This window comes from Girardinichthys multiradiatus, chromosome 18, assembly GCF_021462225.1.
Source record: "Girardinichthys multiradiatus isolate DD_20200921_A chromosome 18, DD_fGirMul_XY1, whole genome shotgun sequence".
NCBI lineage: Eukaryota > Metazoa > Chordata > Actinopteri > Cyprinodontiformes > Goodeidae > Girardinichthys > Girardinichthys multiradiatus.
The window spans coordinates 45,175,710-45,188,402 of record NC_061810.1 but is presented as its reverse complement, the minus strand read 5'-3'; the positions used below and the strand labels follow the sequence as shown (position 1 = coordinate 45,188,402).

Here is a 12,693-nt window from a genome sequence, read left to right as displayed (position 1 = left end):
AGCACAAAGTGATTTTTATCAAAGATCAGGCCATTGAGAGTATGCACTCTTACAAATACCTTGGGATTATTTTAGATGAATTTTGAAGCCAGCTGTGAGGCAGTGTAGAAAAAGTCACATCAGCGCATCTCCTGCTTTATTAATATTGACTGAACTATAACGACCTGTTTATCATGCTTTTATCGAATCAGTTTTATCCCTTTCCTTGGTCTTATGGTTCAGTCACGGTTCAGTCAGTTCCCTTCAGCAGGCTGTGAAAATGTCGTCTAGACTGATTGGAGAGCCCCAACAATCAGTCTCCTCCCTGTACAGCAGGCAGGTACAGCAGATCGCCTCTTCTGGTTTAGATGATGACTTTCGTCCTCTTACAAGGAGTTTCAGCTTATTCCCTCTGGAAGAAGATTCTTAGTCCCTAAAAGTAGGGCCAGACGTTTTAAACACAGCTTTGTTCCAACTGCTGTTACTGAACTGAACAATTTAGTTCAGTTTGCATTATTGATTTTTAAATGTAAGCTGTCAAGTTTTAATTACATTAGTTTGTTTCAGTCATTATAAATAATTTGAGAGGATTTAGTTGGCACAATCAACAGTCTTAGAAGTCAACATCTAGACCTTTCGATCAAACAACTATAAGCATGAATCTTCTCTAAATGTCCAAAAGTAGCTCAATTATTACTGTAAAAAATGTTGAAAAATATCACTTTATAGGTCACAAAATCCTAAGAAAAAAATCCACCACAATTAAAGGGTCAACTGGACATCAATTTAATAGGTGAGATACCACACACCAGACAGAAAGGTGGACTTAGAGCAGAAAAGACTAAACACACACTAAACAATACAGCTCTTTGTATTGGGACCAGTCAGCTCTCTGCTGTTCATTCATTGTCCAAACACATCACACCACAGCTCCCAGCAACACATCAGCATTGCAAACAAACAACACCAGGCCTGACACCCAACAAGAAGATGCTAATAATAAATGGCACATGTTTTAAAAGACGAAACATTAAAACTCTCAAGCCAAAATTCTAACTTTCAACAAATACTTTCAGCTGTTTAAGCATTTCAGTATAAGATGCCACCTTTCTGTCCAGAGGTGAAGATTAATTTACCAAGATTCGGTTACAACTGTGGATCCTGACATGGTGATGCTTGCTCAGACTTTACAGCAGAGTATAAAACAAACAGTTACAGTTTCACTAACATGACCGCCTAACTTTTCAAAGACTAGACATAATTTAATTGTAAATATTTTTGCCCTCTTCTCATTCAGAGCTTTTAAAATCAACTTTTTGTAATAAAGCATAAATACCAGCACGTTTGTTGACCAAAAGGCTGGACACTGAAGTTAAAATTATAACACATTAGACAAAAGAAATAAAAATAAAAAAGTTGCTTATTTCTTAAATACAAGCAAATGATTAAAATTAATATAAAGTCTGCCAACCCAAAGACAAACCCACCAAACATCAACAAAGAAGAATCTGCAGGAAGTGCGTGCATAACCATGGACAGAGTGCAGCGGCGATTGAAAGTGTGGCCTAATTTTCATAAATTAATTACTTGTCAGCTCAGCGCAGATTGTATCATGCAAAGGAGGGTGCACGACCAACATAATAAAGCACCTCCGGTTTCATGGTGTAGAAGTAACAGAGTGGCCGGTCTTTTATGCGCTGCGTCTCAAATACAGACACCCAGCTAAAGTTAGCCAGGTAGTTGACCAGAGACCGTTCACCATAGCATCCAAGGGAAAGAACTCCGGTTAGCCAGCTGATTTAAACCATGTAAACTTTTTTGTAAAACTCAAAAGAATCAGAATCGAGAATCGCTAGGAACCGGAATCGAAACGAGAAATCGGAATCATTCAGCCCTACCCCTTCCTATCCTGACTGTGTGTAGTGGCAACATAAATATGGGTCCTGGTCCAGCCTAGGCCAATGGCCGAAGTAAATGGGCTTCTGTCTTCAGTCGTATTTATACCCCAGGGGAAAGGAAGGTCATCGATTAATAATTAGAAGTTCTTAGAAACTGATCAACATAGAAAATTTTAATTTTTAAAATGCTTCAGTTCCAATTATTTTTTAGGGGACCAATGAATGTGCCTTGAAGGATTTTGCTAAAAACTATTATTTCTTGACATTGAGCAACTATAATGTTGTTTTTTTCTAAATCGTTCAGTGTGAGATTAAGTTACTGCTGTCAAAGTAAATTTCAAGTCTTTTTACACATCTTTATCAGGGGTGAGAATAAACATAGCTGGTTCAGCCTGGAGCTTGAGACAGCTAGAAGCCAGGAATCAGTAGACCTGGATCACCTTATTGACAGTTTAGCTTTAATTAGATCAGAAATACACAGTAGGAAAAGGGAAGTCAATTAAGGGACTTTAAAAGCTAATGCTAAAACCTTACAATTAATCTTAAAAATGGAAGAAGAGCTATAAGAGACGAAATAAATGATGTGGTTTAACCAACTTCAACCAGATAAAGCAGAGCATTCTACACTAACAGTTGTTTCAAATTAAAAACAACATGATGAACATAAGTTATTTATGAAGCTGCTCTTTACATCACAGTCACTAAACAGCTTCAATGAAAAAGGAAATTACAGAATATTTATTACCGTCACTGCTGGACCAGGTGTTCTTCCTGAAGGACAGTTCATTCAAAGTAACAGAACCAGCCTAATTACGATGAGCCCAAATCTTTACTCGGCAACAAAATAACATCATGAAGCCTTTACAAGGACTGTAAAGACAGCTGGGTTTGGAAGGGGCTGACTTGATGTATACAGACAACCCACAACTTGCTGTGCGGCAGATGCTACAGACAGAAGCCAATTTATGTAAAATTTGATCACAAAAGAAAAATAAAGTGCTGCAGGTCTATTGACAGAGGCATTGATTTTCAATTTTAAAAAATGAAGGGATTATTAGATTATTCTTGTTGTTTCATTAAAGCTCTAACCATTATCTGAATTTTACTCAATACAAATTAAATGAGACAACAAAATGTGGTTAAAAGTGGTTATTTTTACTTTTGATGCATTTAATGAACGGGGGGGGGGTATTAATCTCTGGCCAATTAATTAGTGCACCATGCTTTGTAACTCTTTATAACTGTTATTTGTGGCATTTTTAAATAAATGCTTTAAAATAAATAGAGCATGCATCGTCGCAAAAGACCACTTTTAGAGAATTAAAAGTCTGACGAAGCACAAAACCCATTAGGGCTAGCAGGACTTTATAGCACAGACGACGTGGAATAAAGTGACGTGAATGAGAGAGATTTAATTATACAGAACTGAGAAACAAAAGAAGCATAATGACTTAATGACGCTTAATAAAGCATAAAGGTTAAAACCTTTTTCAGGTTAGATGGAGCCTCTGACAATCATGTAGGTGATAAGAACAGGAGTTGACCGTCTTGGTTAGTTAGTCATCTTTCATTCTTATCTGCATCTGTGTACTTTTGTTAAAAAGTCTACAGCAAAGTTTGGCGTGTTTATTATTTACATTTGATCATTATATGTGTCCTTATCCAAACCACAGCTGTCAGAGGTGTCACTAATGTACACAAAGTATCAGCCAGTGTGCAGCTATCCTAAACAGCTGTTAAACTCGCCTGGTGGTGCTCTCAGACATATATTGCAATTATACTAAAACAGACACCGTCTCTAAAAAAGGGGCTCTGTGGTCCCTTAAAGAAAAAAAATCTGGGTTTGCTGGACGGAAAAACAAAGTAAATTTAGCAGTATTGTTGTAAACCACCGGCACTGTTCCGCTGTCCGATGGTGACTGAATCCAAGCCAGATATTAACAGTTTGTCTCGCGTAACCACGCTCAGCCGCGAGAAGAACACACAAGGCTAACATGTTTCTTACCGGCTGACGGTTATTTGATGGTTGACCCTCGGTCCGCTCCGTACCTTTATCAGCCGCCGGGTTTTATCTGGTCAGTTCTGAACGCCGTTCTGAGTCACGAGCCGTGGGTTCTGCAGTGAACGGTCTCGTGCAGCAGTGCAGCGCTCTGAGCGGGGACACTGCGCGCGCTCAGTCTGGGCACACAGTGGAACTGCAGGCACGAGGCGGCCGCGCGACGCTCCAATAAACCTGTTGCTTACGTCACCGCAACCCGTTCTATGGTATTGTAAAGGCGTCTATGGAAAACATCCATCAGCCTCAGTGTAATTACATTTAGGAAACCTGTGTACGCATGCGCAGCACACTGCTAAAGGTCCTGCTCTGACAGAGATTGTTCCAGGAGGTTCAACACCATTTCACCACTTGTACCTCATTTTTAGCCCTTAACCTTCTGGTTCTAAGCGGTAAGGTGTTTTCTGTGGTGTAGGGGATGGAGTAAGAGGGAGTCAGGTTTAGCCTAAACCGGCTCAGTTATGGTTGAGGTGCAAACACACCCTCCATTCCTGCTACCTGTATGACCCTCTCTTTTCCAATGGTTATAATCAGTCTGACAAAGAGAGGTATCCCAATCGTTGTGGTTTTTAGTATAACAATGACCATCAGTGGGCTCTAGATGGACAAACTACTTTTAAGGCTAGGCTTAAAACGTTCCTTTTTGATAAAGCTTATAGTTAGAGTGGTTTAGGTTATCCTGATCTATCTCTGTAGTTATGCTGCTATAGGCTTAGGCTGCTGGAGGACATAATGACCACTTTCACCCTCTTTGCTACATTCTCACACTACTCTCCAATTTTGCATTATTTGCTGTTATTTCAGCTTTTAACTTTGTCCTCCCTCTTTTCTCTTTCTAGAAGCTACACCTGGCCTGGCTCTGTGTCTACCTGTGACACCTTTCTGGAGAGGGGAATCGTCCAAGCTTCTGCAGGCAACAGCTTAATGCTCACCCTCTACAGATGATCCACATAGCCCTGTCGTTCAGTGTTTAACCCTTTCTCTCTTCTAGACATGGCAATTGACTGAGCTTAACTGTAACTAACTCTATGTGCTCTCTTTCAGACTCTAACCTTGAAAACTGGCTCAGAGTTTATCTGTTCTTTCTTTCTAGGTGAAACGACTAAAGGAGCAACATCCATTAACATTTACTTTTCCTTCCCATAGAAAGGACTCCTGGATCAGTGCTTCTTTGTTCTTTTTGTGTCTCTGCTCTGTTCTCTCTAACCCCCAGTCGGTCATGGCAGATGGCCGCTCACACTGAGCCTGGTTCTGGTTCTGCTGGAGGTTTCTTCCTGTTAAAAGGGAGTTTTTCCTCTCCACTGTCGCTACATGCATGCTCAGTATGAGGGATTGCTGCAAAGTCAACGCCAGTGACTGTCCACTGTCTCTACATGCTCATCCAGGAGGAGTGAATGCTGCAAGTCTCTGACTGGATGCAATCTGCTGGGTTTCCTTAGATAGAAAAACTTTTTATCCAATTTGAATAAATAACTGAATCTGACTGAACTGTTCAATGGTTAGGATTAATAGGAATGTATGAACCTGACTGTTGTGAAGAGCCTTGAGACAACATGTGTTGTGAATTGGCGCTATATAAATACACTGAATTGAATTGAATTGAATTGAATTGAATAGGGGGAGGGCAAAGGGATTACTTTCTTTCCCCTAACCCTCCAAGGTCACTGGACCTTGAAACTTTGGCTGTGTTGATGCAAAGTAACAAAATTTGCCCAGGTTTGTTATTTAAGGAGGAATTTAATTTTGCATGAATTTCTTTTTTTTTTTAACCTGTTTAAATCTTTTATGTCCTTTAAATTAAATAGAGCAATTATGTCCCATTGGCATTTTTTTGTACCACTGAGTCGCATTCAAAATGTATTCTATTAAAAACAGAGCACTTCGTTCTCAGACTGCAGGTTTACTGGTGGTTCCTAGAGTCTCTAGAAGTAGAATGGGAGGCAGATCTTTTAGTTATCAGGCTCCTCTCCTGTGGAACCAGCTCCCAGTTTTAGCCAATGAGGCACCCTGTCTACTTTTAAGACTAGGCCTCAAACTTTCATTTTTGACAAAAGTTTATAGTTACACTGGCTTAGGTTATTCTGAGTTAACTCTGCTATAGGCGTAGGCTGCTAAGGACATAATGACCACTTTTCCTTATTCTGCTACATACTCCTATTACACTCCCACCTTTTTTTATTATTTGCTATTATTTCAGCTTGTAACTTTATGTTCTTTGTTTTTACTCTTCATAAAAGCTGCACATGGCCTGGCGTTTTGTTTTGCTGTGAAACTTTTATAAAGGTGGCATCAGCAGAGCTATTGCCGTGTTTGACCCTGCCTCACTCTAGACCACTATTGGCTGACCTTTTACTGCGACTATGCGCTTTCTTTCATCCTATAGACTTGGGAAACTGGCTCAGAGCTTGTCTGGTTAGCTGTTTCTCTCCTAGATGAAGCCACTAAAGGAGCTGCTACTGCCATTAACGTTTACTTTTTCTTTTAGATAGAAAGTAGTCCTGGATCAGTACCTCTGTGTTCTTTTTGTGTCTCTGCTCTGTTCTCTCAAACCCCCAGTCGGTCGTGGCAGATGGCCGCTCACACTGTGCCTGGTTCTGGTTTGCTGGAGGTTTCTTCCTGTTAAAGGGGAGTTTTCCTCTCCACTATCTCTACATGCTCCTCCAGGAGGAGTGAATGCTGCACTGACTCGATAAAATATGCTGGGTTTCCTCAGATAGAAAACTTTTTAACAATTTGAATAATAAACTGAACTTGACCTTATTGACTAAAAACTAGGATCAGTGGGAATGTATGTGCTTGTATCTGTCTGTTTGAGTGGATTGTATTGACTTGTTCTGTGAAGTGCCTTGAGACGACGTGTTTTTTCAATTAGCACTATAAACTGCACTGAATTAAAACAGCTACCATTGTAGTTTGATTTCTATTTTATTATACTGATATTCCTTCAAAACGTTATGTTTTATTGTATCCCACTGGGTGAAGATATTTTTTCATTAACTCTAAATCCACCAGTTTGCATATATCAGAAGGAGAGTTTTATTTTGTTATATATTTTTTGAGAGGACAGAGCAGACACAAAACAAAACACAGAAGCACTTGTTCAACATTGCTTTTTATGTTAAAAAAGGAGAGTACATAGACTTGATGCTGGTAACAGCTCAGTTAGGAACTTAATCTAGGAGACAAACAGTTAAAGACTGAAGTGAAATGTATACAGTCTTATTTATTTTATTAAATTATGCATTCCAATGAGGCTCATTTGCCCGTATTTCTGCATTAAAACTGTTTCTTTATTAGTCTGACAGAATATATTTTTGTTATTTTCATTAGCTGTAAGCAGAAAATCATAATAATGGACAGAAAGTAAGGTTTGAAAATATCAGCCCGTGTTTAATGCATCTTTATAATGCATTTCTCTTAATGAAACATCATACAGATCAGGTGCATGTTGTAGGAGTCTGTGAGTACCAATGATGTATCGGCTTCTTGAAGGAACATCCCATTTCTCAACAGCATTTTTAAACCACTGTCTGAATTAAGTGCAAAGGAACTGGGGAAAGGGTGGGATAACACTGGGTAATGGGATTCAGCCTTGCTGATGATCAGTTAAGTGCATTTTACTGGTAGCACCTTCTACTACCTTTCCTTTTAAATGATCGGAAAGCAGCAGTGATTTATAACTGTATATATGCTGTTTTCCACATGTTACTGTCTAGGTGAGGAGTATTCTGCTAACATCTTTTTCTTTTCACATTGTAGATAGAAACTGTCAGTGTTTAAGTACTTTCAATTTCCATATTAGTGGGGTTTTGTTTTGTAATGCCAAAATGTACAGCTCAGCTTGAAAACAGTAGACATCATTAACTGTTGTTGATACATTTATGAGTCTCTGTCTTACATCGGGGAGAGGTGGTGTGCTGTGATAATCAATCCATTACACGCGACAGGAGAGGGATGACTTCCTGCTGACACAGAGCAAAAGACATTTCCAAACACACTGAGGTGTCAAGCTGCATTTGCTGTTACATAACAACCGGCAGGCCGGTTTTGATCTGAATTTCAATCACTCTCAGAAACCTTTTCTGCAACAATCAGTGTTTGAGTAGAAAAAGATCTGCTGCTGAGGGTTTAATACCCGGAGAAAAATATCAAACCAGCTGGTGAACGAAGACAAATCAAATGTAAGGAAAAGTATTGTATTATGTAGGATTAAATACAGATCCTGCATATAAAGCACATTTTCTACATTTAGATGTTTGTAGAGCCATGAATTTATACCAAGCTTCAATTAGCTTCTCTTCATTCATATTTATCAAGCTGCAGACACAATATCCACCCAAAGTATTCTGACTCAAAACCACAAAATATCATCTTTAAACAAACTACCCTGTGGCTTTTATGCTTTACGCTCGCTGAGCTGTAAAATCAGTAGCATGTATTCACGAAGATCACCTAAAATAAATGCACAACCATTTGCAGTGACTATGTGAATATGTGTAGTTTTTAAGTATTCCACCCAAAATTAGAACTTTATATTCAGTCAGTGGTGCACCCACAAACTTCAGTGTATTTTATTATTTTTTGGGATTTTATGTAACAGAGCAACACACATTTTGCACATAATTGTGAATAGAAGAAAAAATTGCAAATCTGAAATGTGCGAAAAAAATTAGAACCATCTTTAACTGCAGTTTCATCTGCATGTTTGCTGACTTCTCTCTGCAAAAAAGCTTGAGCTTCATCAGACTAGAACGAGAGCATCAGTGAAGAGCAATGTTCAGACGTCACCACATATTCTCAGTTAGACTTCTCAGTCTGGACTTTGACTAGGCCAATCAACCACATGGTCGACCGCTTGGTCTTTTCTGACCAGAGTACCTTGCCCCACATTTGCTGCTGCTTCAAACCTCTTTAGAGCTTTTTCCCTGACCTGTCTGCTGTGGTCCTTGTTCTTCATGATGCTGTTTGGTCACTAATGTTCTCTGAGGAACATCTAGGGCCTTCACAGAACCGCTGCACTCATACTGAGACTGCTATATACACAAAAGTGGTCTCTGTTTATTAACTATGTGACTTTGGAGGAAATTTGATTCACCTGATTCAATTTAGGAGTTTTAAGTGATGGGGACTGCATGAAAATAAAAAAAACATCATTTTCCTTCCACCTTGCAAGTACAAACTATTTTGTGTTGGCCAATACCATTAAGTTCCACTGAAATACATTTTTGTTGTAATGTGACAAAATGTGAAAAAGTTAAAGGGTTTAGGACACTGTCACTGCTGTTTCTGAGATGAAGAATGAAAACACTCCTTGAATAAGAGACAGAGCAGCTCAAAGCTCACCAGTACCAGGAGAGTGGGGTTAAACTGGGCAGCTCCCAGGTGTGAACGTAACTGGTGTCTGAAAATGCATAGATGTTAGAGAGACAGACTGCAGGTTACAGATGTGCCTACGCTGATAATAGCGCTCAAACAGAACCTGAACGACCCTCTTTCTCTGCTGATGTAACTCCTACGCAGAGCGTTGCCAAGGAGACGTGGAGCACCTTTAATCATAATGCATTGAATCTGGTAAATAATGGTGAGGGGTCATGGTAACATATACAGACAGCCCTCATGAAGGAGGTCTCCTCCCACAAGAAGCAGCTTCATCAGAGCCTGAGAAGAATATCTGAAGTCAGTGAGAAACACATAGCATCTTTAACCTTCAGCCTTCAATCTCCAATCAAAATGTCATCAGATGTTATTATTCAAGCTCGAATAAAAGATGTTGAATATTATGAATATCATGACTTTTTCTAACAAATAAAAGGTTAATTTCAATTAATTTTGAGTCCCTTTATAATTAAATCACTTATTTATTTGCAAAGTACCGTCGATATTCTCGTTATAGCCTTCATTGTTGCATTGCTTAGTAAAAGAAAGAGTTTTGTATATTTCAATAGTTTTCCAGGCCATTTTCTCTGGTTTTATGTTCAGTACCTAAACACGCTCAGTAAGGGTTTTTGCTTAAGCCACTTAACACAGCCCAATAAATGATTCAGGCATCAGACAGTCCTACAGTTGAGGGATGAACCAGTTTTCTACACATAGCAAAAAACCCAGGGAGAACCTATTTTAAATTGGCATTAAAAGCAACTTGTTACACAGATCCAATATCATCTTAAGCACCAACAAGCCGATTCTCAAACAGGTATAGGAATATAACTTGGCAGACAGGTGATCAGCTGAAGGACAATGCATCTGAGAGGTCTTTCTATATTTAAAAACACTCACCAGCCACTTTATTAGGTACACTTTGCAAGTACTGGGCCTCCAGATATGAGTTAATTCTTGGTGGCATGAATTTAACAAGGCATTCGAAACATTCCTCAGATACTTTGGTCCATATTGACATCTGTAGCTGCTGCATATCCCGTGATATGAATGTCCTAGTTCCACCACATCCCAAAGGTGCTCTGCTGGATTGAAATCAGGTGACTGTGGAGGCCGTTGAAGTCCAGCCCACTCTTATTGTCATGAGATGATTTGACCCTTGTGACATGGTGCATTAACCTGTTGGATGTAGGCATCAAAAGGTGGGTAGATTGGGTGAAAAAGGAATGAACATGTTCAATAACTATACTCCGTTATTTTGTGGTGTTTACAAAGTCAGTTTCATAATGTTCATCAAAACGTGTCATAAAATTCACAGACGTGCTTCACTAGAACATCTGCAGAACAAAGATGAGACTTGTGTCAATAAAGTTTATTTTTTTTACTTGATCTACTTTCTGTTCTGTGTCCAAAAAATAAAACACATGTGATCAAAGATGCAATATAAATATATATATATATCTATATATATATAGATATAGATATACACGCACAGTACAGACCAAAAGTTTGGACACACCTTCTCATTCAAAGAGTTGTCTTTATTTTCATGACTATGAATATTGTAGCTTCACACTGAAGGCATCAAAACTATGAATTAACACATGTGTAATTATATACTGAACAAAAAAGTGTGAAACAACTGAAAATATGTCTTATATTCTAGGTTCTTCAAAGTAGCAACCTTTTGCTTTGATTACTGCTCCACACACTCTTGGCATTCTGTTGATGAGCTTCAAGAGGTAGTCACCTGAAATGGTTTTTACTTCACAGGTGTGCCCTGTCAGGTGTAATAAGTGGGATTTCAAGCCTTATAAATGGGGTTGGGACCATCAGTTGTGTTGTGCAGGAGGTGGATACAGTACACATCTGATAGTCCTACTGAATAGACTGTTAGAATTTGTATTATGGCAAGAAAAAAGCAGCTAAGTAAAGAAAAACGAGTGGCCAACATTACTTTAAGAAATGAAGGTCAGTCAGTCTGAACAATTGGGAAAACTTTGAAAGTGTCCCCAAGTGCAGTCGCAAAAACCATCAAGTGCTACAAAGAAACTAGCTCACATGAGGACCGCCCCAGGAAAGGAAGACCAAGAGTCACCTCTGCTGCGGACGATAAGTTCATCCGAGTCACCAGCCTCAGAAATCACAGGTTAACAGCAGCTCAGATTAGAGAACAGGTCAATGCCACACAGAGTTCTAGCAGCAGATACATCTCTAGAACAACTGTTAAGAGGAGACTGTGAATCAAGCCTTCATGGTAAAATAGCTGCTAGGAAACCACTGCTGAGGACAGGCAACAAGCAGAAGAGACTTGTTTGGGCTAAAGAACACAAGGAATGGACATTAGACCAGTGGAAATCTGTGCTTTGGTCTGATGAGTCCAAGTTTGAGATCTTTGGTTCCAACCACTGTGTCTTTGTGCGGCGCAGAAGAGGTGAATGGATGGACTCGACATGCCTGGTTCCCACCGTGAAGCATGGAGGAGGAGGTGTGATGGTGTGGGAGTGCTTTCTTGGTGACACTGTTGGGATTTATTCAAAATTGAAGGCATACTGAACCAGCATGGCTACCACAGAATCTTGCAGCGACATGCTATTCCATCCGGTTTGCGTTTAGTTGGACCATCATTTATTTTTCAACAGGACAATGACCCCAAACACACCTCCAGGCTGTTTAAGGGCTATTTGACCAAGAAGGAGAGTGATGGGGTGTTGCGCCAGATGACCTAGCCTCCACAGTCACCGGACCTGAACCCAATCGAGATGGTTTGTGGAGAGCTGGACCACAGAGTGAAGGCAAAAGGGCCAACAAGTGCCAAGCATCTCTGGGAACTCCTTCAAGACTGTTGGAAAACCATTTCAGGTGACGACCTCTTGAAGCTCATCAACAGAATGCCAAGAGTTTGCGGAGCAGTAATCAAAGCAAAAGGTGGCTACCTTGAAGAACCAAGAATATAAGACATATTTTCAGTTGTTTCACACTTTTTTGTTCAGTATATTATTCCACATGTGTTAATTCATTCAGTGTGAGGCTACAATATTCATAGTCATGAAAATAAAGAAAACTCTTTGAATGAGAAGGTGTGTCCAAACTTTTGGTCTATTATATATTTATATATATATAATTCAGAAACAGACATTTAAAATTCTTCCTTCAGTGTCTGAGAGTCCCTTTGTGGAGACTCAGCTTCCCTCTGGGGACATAAACTATTCCCCCAGTCCTTTAGTGGCTACAGCATGTTCAGACTGCAGCATGTTCAGAAAACTAATGTGGACACGTGATGTCCTCTGAGGTGTTAGAAACCAGAATAAAGAGTTTTTCTGCAGTGCTCTTCCTCTGCAGTGGAGAACATTATGCAACATCAAGCGTAAAGGAGGAGGGAGG

The 12,693-nt window shown here is 39.6% G+C and overlaps 1 protein-coding gene across 4 annotated transcripts in view; it reads right to left on the bottom strand.

Moving 5' to 3' along the window:
* The window catches only part of pak1 (p21 protein (Cdc42/Rac)-activated kinase 1), a 136,598-nt gene that overhangs the window by 42,853 nt on the left and 81,052 nt on the right, over positions 1-12,693 (bottom strand). Inside the window, exon 1 of one of the 4 annotated variants that reach the window (XM_047391381.1) lies at positions 3,883-4,167. The exons of 1 other annotated variant lie outside the window; for it this stretch is intronic. The gene's annotated coding sequence lies outside the window, so the exon portion shown is untranslated. Of the gene's footprint in view, positions 1-3,882; positions 4,168-12,693 lie in introns of those variants that run through there. 2 more of the 4 variants (XM_047391379.1, XM_047391378.1) reach the window with 2 other exon arrangements.